The sequence below is a fragment of the Oncorhynchus clarkii genome, unplaced genomic scaffold (assembly GCF_045791955.1).
Source record: "Oncorhynchus clarkii lewisi isolate Uvic-CL-2024 unplaced genomic scaffold, UVic_Ocla_1.0 unplaced_contig_7595_pilon_pilon, whole genome shotgun sequence".
Lineage (NCBI taxonomy): Eukaryota > Metazoa > Chordata > Actinopteri > Salmoniformes > Salmonidae > Oncorhynchus > Oncorhynchus clarkii.
The window spans coordinates 166,489-173,588 of NW_027261125.1; positions in this window are offsets into that span (position 1 = coordinate 166,489).

Sequence of the window (7,100 nt, forward strand, 5' to 3'; positions counted from 1 at the left end):
AAAGACCACCATTACTACAAGAAGTAACTACTGGTCTTCCTCTCACATGAACCAGGGGTTTTCTCTTCTGTTTTCTCTTCTCTTCTCTTTTCTCTTCTCTTCTCTTTTCCTTCTCTTCCTCTTCTCTTATTCTTCACCTTCTCTTCTCTTCTTCTTCACCTTCTCTTCTTCTTCACCTTCTCTTCTGTTCTATTTTCTTCTTATCTTTTCTTCTTCACCTTCTCTTCTCTTCTTCTTCACCTTCTCTTCTTCTTCAACTTCTCTTCTTCTTCAACTTCTCTTCTGTTCTATTTTCTTCTTATCTTTTCTTCTTCACCTTCTCTTCTCTTCTTCTTCACCTTCTCTTCTTCTTCACCTTCTCTTCTTCTTCAACTTCTCTTCTGTTCTATTTTCTTCTTATCTTTTCTTCTTCACCTTCTCGTCTCTTCCCTTCTCTTCCTTCTTATTCTCCTTCTCCAGACAGAGATGAAACACCCAAAGCCAGTCAGATAGATAGTGTCCAGGGGTTTATACCTCTGTCTCCTTGAGCGGTGTCATCCATACTGTTATCTTAGCTCCACCAGGATTAATGCTCCTTTTCAAGTTTAATGAGATAAGAGACCTGGGGGAGGCATCCCCCTGCCGTGTTCAAAGACACTGCAGCCCCACCAGGAACTGCTTTATCTCAGCCCAATGATTGGCCTGGCTGATAGGTGATTCTGAGGAACTGCAGTGGCCCAGAGAAGTGGGATCTGGGGGTGATGGGGTGGGAGTGGGACAGACTGGCAAACTTGGCCTCTTCTCTTAAAAGAAAGAAAGCTCCACCGTTGTGGCTCAGGCATCCCCGAGATGCCTCCTGTTCCCCCTCTCTATTTGATTCCAGCGACCAGGACACTTTTTTAGTGCCTGCCTCCCTCACACCACCGGTGCTCCAGAGCCCATAAAGCAAGTGGGCCCGCTCCCGGAGGCTCAGAGGCTAGTTGGACAGGACGTGTTTGTAAGCGTTGCCTGAATGCACCGCCAGGAGAAACAACACCCCCAGGGCTCGTAAGGCTTGTGAGTTTTTCTTCCAACTCCAAGCCAAGAAGCCATTTCCAGTTCCAGCTCAATTCCTCTAGTCGTTTGTGGCCTGTGTGATCATGAAGCATCGGGACCTACCTCATGGTCTACATGGCATGCTAAATGATATCTGTTAGGGAAAAAGGCTGTAACTGATAGGGGACAGAGTAAACTAATATACTGCCCTGATTAAATCTCCATCATCAAACTGCATGTCCTTTAATGACTATAGAATTAGCATTGTTTCCATGTTCCAAAAAATGTGTAATATTCTAGAATATCCGTCAGGTCCGGTTTCAGTTCCGCAGTTAGAATTTGACCTTAAACCATTAGAGCATGAAGCACTGATGTCATATATCAAGTCTACTAAGTTGCACACATACAGTACCACTCAAAAGTTTGGACACACCCACTCATTCAAGGATATTTCTTTATTTTTTACTATTTTCTATATTGGAGAATAATAGTCAAAACATCAAAACTATGAAATAACATATATGGAATCATGTAGTGACCAAAAAAGTGTTAAACAAATTGAAATATACTTTATATTTGAGATTCTTCAAAGTAGCCACAATTTGCCTTGATGACAGCTTTGCACACGCTTGGAATTCTCTCAACCAGCTTCATGAGGAAAGCTTTTCCAACAGTCTCGAAGGAGTTCCAACATATGCTGAGCACTTTTCCTTTACTCTGCGGTCCAACTCATCCCAAATCATCTCAATTGGGTTGAGGTCGGGTGATTGTGGAGGCCAGGTCATCTGATGTAGCACTCCATCACTCTCCTTGGTGAAATAGCCCTTACACGGCCTGGAGGTGTGTTTTGGGTCAATGTAGTGTTGAAAAACAAATGATAGTACCACTAAGCGCGAAACAGATGGGATGGCGTATAGCTGAAGAATGCTGTGGTAGCCATGCTGGTTAAGTGTGCCATGAATTCTAAATAAATCACTGATAGTGTCACCAGCAAAGCACCACCTCACCATCACACCTCCTCTTCCATGCTTCCCGGTGGGAACCACACATGCGGAGATCATCCGTTCACCTACTCTGGTGTCCATTAGTAGTGGTTTCTTTGCAGCAATTGACCATGAAGGCCTGATTCACACAGTCTCCTCTGAACAGTTGATGTTGAGATGTGTATGTTACTTAAACTCTGTGAAGCATTTATTTGTTTTGCAATCTGAGGTGCAGGTAACTCTAATGAACTTATCCTCTGCAGCAGAGGTAATTCTGGGGCTTCATTTCCTGTAGCGGTCCTCATGAGAGACAGTTTCATCACAAAGTTTGATGCTTTTTGCAACTGCACTTGTTGAAACTTTCAAAGTTCTTGAAATGTTCCGTATTGACTGACCTTCATGTCTTAAATTAATCATGGACTGTCATTTCTCTTTGCTTATTTGAGCTGTTCTTGACATAATATGGACTGTCATTTCTCTTTGCTTATCTGAGCTGTTCTTGACATAATATGGACTGTCATTTCTCTTTGCTTATTTGAGCTGTTCTTGACATAATATGGACTGTCATTTCTCTTTGCTTATCTGAGCTGTTCTTGACATAATATGGACTGTCATTTCTCTTTGCTTATTTGAGCTGTTCTTGACATAATATGGACTTGGTCATTTCTCTTTGCTTATTTGAGCTGTTCTTGACATAATATGGACTGTCATTTCTCTTTGCTTATCTGAGCTGTTCTTGACATAATATGGACTTGGTCATTTCTCTTTACTTATCTGAGCTGTTCTTGACATAATATGGACTTGGTCATTTCTCTTTGCTTATCTGAGCTGTTCTTGACATAATATGGACTGTCATTTCTCTTTGCTTATCTGAGCTGTTCTTGACATAATATGGACTGTCATTTCTCTTTGCTTATCTGAGCTGTTCTTGACATAATATGGACTGTCATTTCTCTTTGCTTATCTGAGCTGTTCTTGCCCTAATATGGACTTGGTCATTTTTTTACTTATCTATTTTTTACTTAACACTTATTTTGCTTAAACTGCATTGTTGGTTAAGGGCTTTTAAGTCAGCATTTCACCTGTTGTTTTCGGCGCATGTGACAAATAAAGTTACATTTGATTTGATTTGGTATTTTACCAAATTTGGTATTTTACCAAATCAAATCAAATCAAAATGTATTTGTCACATGCGCCGAATACTACAAGTGTAGACTTTACCGCGAAATGCTGACTTACAAGCCCTTAACCAACAGTGCAAGAAAATAGTCAAAAGTAACACAATAAGAATAACAACAACGAGGCTATACAGTGCCTTGCGAAAGTATTCAGCCCCCTTGAACTTTGCGACCTTTTTTCCACATTTCAGGCTTCAAACATAAAGATATAAAACTGTATTTTTTTGTGAAGAATCAACAACAAGTGGGACACAATCATGAAGTGGAACGACATTTATTGGATATTTCTAACTTTTTTAACAAATCAAAAACTGAAAAATTGGGCATCTCTGATCAGTCTTCTCCTTGTATGAGCTGAAAGTATAGAGGGACGGCCAGGTCTTGGTAGATTTGCAGTGGTCTGATACTCCTTCCATTTCAATATTATCGCTTGCACAGTGCTCCTTGGGATGTTTAAAGCTTGGGAAATATTTTTGTATCCAAATCCGGCTTTAAACTTCTTCACAACAGTATCTCGGACCTGCCTGGTGTGTTCCTTGTTCTTCATGATGCTCTCTGCGCTTTTAACGGACCTCTGAGACTATCACAGTGCAGGTGCATTTATACGGAGACTTGATTACACACAGGTGGATTGTATTTATCATCATTAGTCATTTAGGTCAACATTGGATCATTCAGAGATCCTCACTGAACTTCTGGAGAGAGTTTGCTGCACTGAAAGTAAAGGGGCTGAATAATTTTGCACGCCCAATTTTTCAGTTTTTGATTTGTTAAAAAAGTTAGAAATATCCAATAAATGTCGTTCCACTTCATGATTGTGTCCCACTTGTTGTTGATTCTTCACAAAAAAATACAGTTTTATATCTTTATGTTTGAAGCCTGAAATGTGGCAAAAGGTCGCAAAGTTCAAGGGGGCCGAATACTTTCGCAAGGCACTGTATACAGGGGGCACCGGTACTGAGTCAGTAATTTGTACATGTAGGTAGGGGGGATGTGACTATGCATAGATAATAAACAGCGAGTAGCAGCAGCGTACAAAAGGGAGGGAGGGTACCGCTTACCATGCGGTAGCATGGCAAGCTTTGTGGGCACTATGGTGTTGAACCCTGAGCTGTAGTCAATGAACAGCATTCTCACATAGGTGTTCCTTTTGTCTAGTGGGTCTAAGGTGTCCGGGAGGATGCTGTTGATGTGAGCCATGACCAGCCTTTCAAAGCACTTCATGGCTACCGACGTGAGTGCCACGGAGCGGTAATAATTTAGGCAGGTTACCTTCACTTCCTTGGGCAGAGGGACTATGGTGGTCTGCTTGAAACATGTAGGGATTACAGACTCGGTCAGGGAGAGGTTGAAAATGTCAGTGAAGACACTTGACAGTTGGCCCGCGCATGCTTTGAGTTCACGTCCTGGTAATCCATCTGGCCCAGGGGATTTGGAATGTTGACCTGTTTAAAAGGTTTTGTTCACATCGGCTACCGAGAGCGTTATCACAGTCATCCAGAACAGCTAGTGCTCTCGTGCATGCTTCAGTGTTGCTTGCCTCGAAGTAAGCATAAAAGGCATTCAGCTCATCTGGTAGGCTCGCGTCACTGGGCAGCTTGCGTCTGGGTTTCCCTTTGTAGTCCGTAATACTTTTCAAGCCCAGCCACATCCGACGAGCATCAGATCTGGTGTAGTAGGATTCAATCTTAATCCTGTATTGACGATTGGCTTGTTAGATGGTTCATCTGAGGGCATAGAAGGATTTCTTATAAGCGTCCGGATTAGTCTCCCGTTCATTGAAAGCGGCAGCTCTAGCCTTTAACTCGATGCAGATGTTGCCTATAATCCATGGCTTCAGGTTGGGATATGTACGTACAGTCACTGTGGGCACGATGTCATCAATGCACTTATTGATGAAGCTGATGACTGAGGTAGTGTACTCCTCAGTGCCATTGGATGAATCCTGGAACATATTACAGTCTGTGCTAGCAAAACAGTCCTGTAGTGTAGCATTCACGTCATCTGACCACTTCCGTATTGAGCGAGTCACTGGTACTTCCTGCTTTAGTTTTTGCTTGTAAGCAGGATTCAGGAGGATAGAATTATTGTCAAATTTGCCAAATGGTGGGTGGGGGAGAGCTTTGTATGGATCTGTAAGGAGTAAAGGTGGTCTAGGATTTTTTTTCTCTGGTTGCACATGTGATATGCTGGTAAAATTTGGTTAAACTGATTTAAGTTTGCCTGCATTAAATTCCTTGGCCACTAGGAGCGTCGCTTCTGGGTGAGCATTTTCTTATTTGCTTATGGCCTTAAAGAGTTGGTTGAGAGCGGTCTTAGTGCCAGCTTTGTTCTGTTGTGGTAAATAGACGGCTATGAATAATATAGATGAGAACTCTCTTGGTAGATAGCGTGGTCTACAGCTTATCATAAGGTACTCTACCTCAGGCGAGCAATACCTTGAGACTTGTTTAATATTAGACATCACGCACCAGCTGTTATTGACAAATAGACACACACCCCCACCCATCCTCTTACCAGAGGTAGTGTCTGTTCTGCCGGTGCATGGAAAACCCCACTAACTCTATATTGTCCGTATCATCGCTCAGCCACGTCTCGGTGAAACATAAGATGTTCCAGTTTTTAATGTCCCGTTGGTAGGATAATCTTAATCGTAGGTCATCAATTTTATTTTCCAATGATTGCACGTTAGCAAGAAGAATGGACGGCAGTGGGAGTTAACTCGCTCGCCGACAGATTCTCAGAAGGATCTCGATCTGCGGCCCCTTTTCCTGCATCTTTTCTTCATGAAAAAGGTCAGGATCTGGGCCTGTTCCATTGAAAGCAGGATATCCTTCTAGTCAGACTCGTTAAATTATAAAGTTTCTTCCAGTCCGCGGTGAGTAATCGCTGTTCTCATGTCCAGAAGTTATTTTAGGTCATAAGAGATGGAAGCAGCAACATGATGTACACAATAAGTTAACAAATAAGTTACACTATACACAAAAAAAACGAACAAAATAGCACAATTGGTTGGGAGAATGTAAAATGTCAGCCATGTTCTTTGGCACCATCATCTGTATACCACCCAACCTTGTCACAACAAAACTGACTGGGTCAAACACAAATTCCACAAATTAACAAGGCACACCTGTTAATTGAAATGGATTCCAGGTGACCACCTTGTGAAGCTGGTTGAGAGAATGCCAAGAAAGTGCAAAGCTGTCATCAAGGCAAAGGGTGGTTACTTTAAAGAATCTCAAATATAAAATATATTTAGATTTAGATTTGTTTAACACTTTTTTGCGTACTACATGATTCCATATGTGTTTTTTTCATAGTTTTGACGTCTTCACTATTATTTTACAGTAAAAAGAAAGAAAAACCCAGGAATGAGTAGCTGTGTAATGTGTATGTAATGGTAATGTGTATGTATAGCCACTTACACATTGACTTCTCTAAAGAATGCATTTCAGTCTATAGGATACAGTTATTTCCAGATCTTCTAGAGGAGATCTAAGACAGGTTTTGAGTAATGTTATTAAGTGGCTCTGGGGAATTCAGCTCGAGGCACATTTTTCAAGGTTGGGGTGAAGGATTCCCTCATTATCACTATATATTGAGAAAATGAAACAAAGGACCCAGGAGAGGTCCCACAGGCATCCACCCCGTCCCGCATGGCATGCAGGGGAGTTGACTGTCCTTCATGCTACACACTATATCACTATAGGGCTAATCTCTGGGGTGAACATCTGTATGGTGATACGTAAGGCGCGTGGTTGTGCATGTAGACTAACCTCTAACAGGGTCAGTGGGAAATACAGGGCTCCAACGGCCATTAATGTCACTGGCAGCCATGTTTGTTCATCTGTGTAATGTTCAAATTGCGTCATCACTCCAATACATTACAGAGGAGGCCCTGTCTTCGGGTCCAAAGGGCACCATA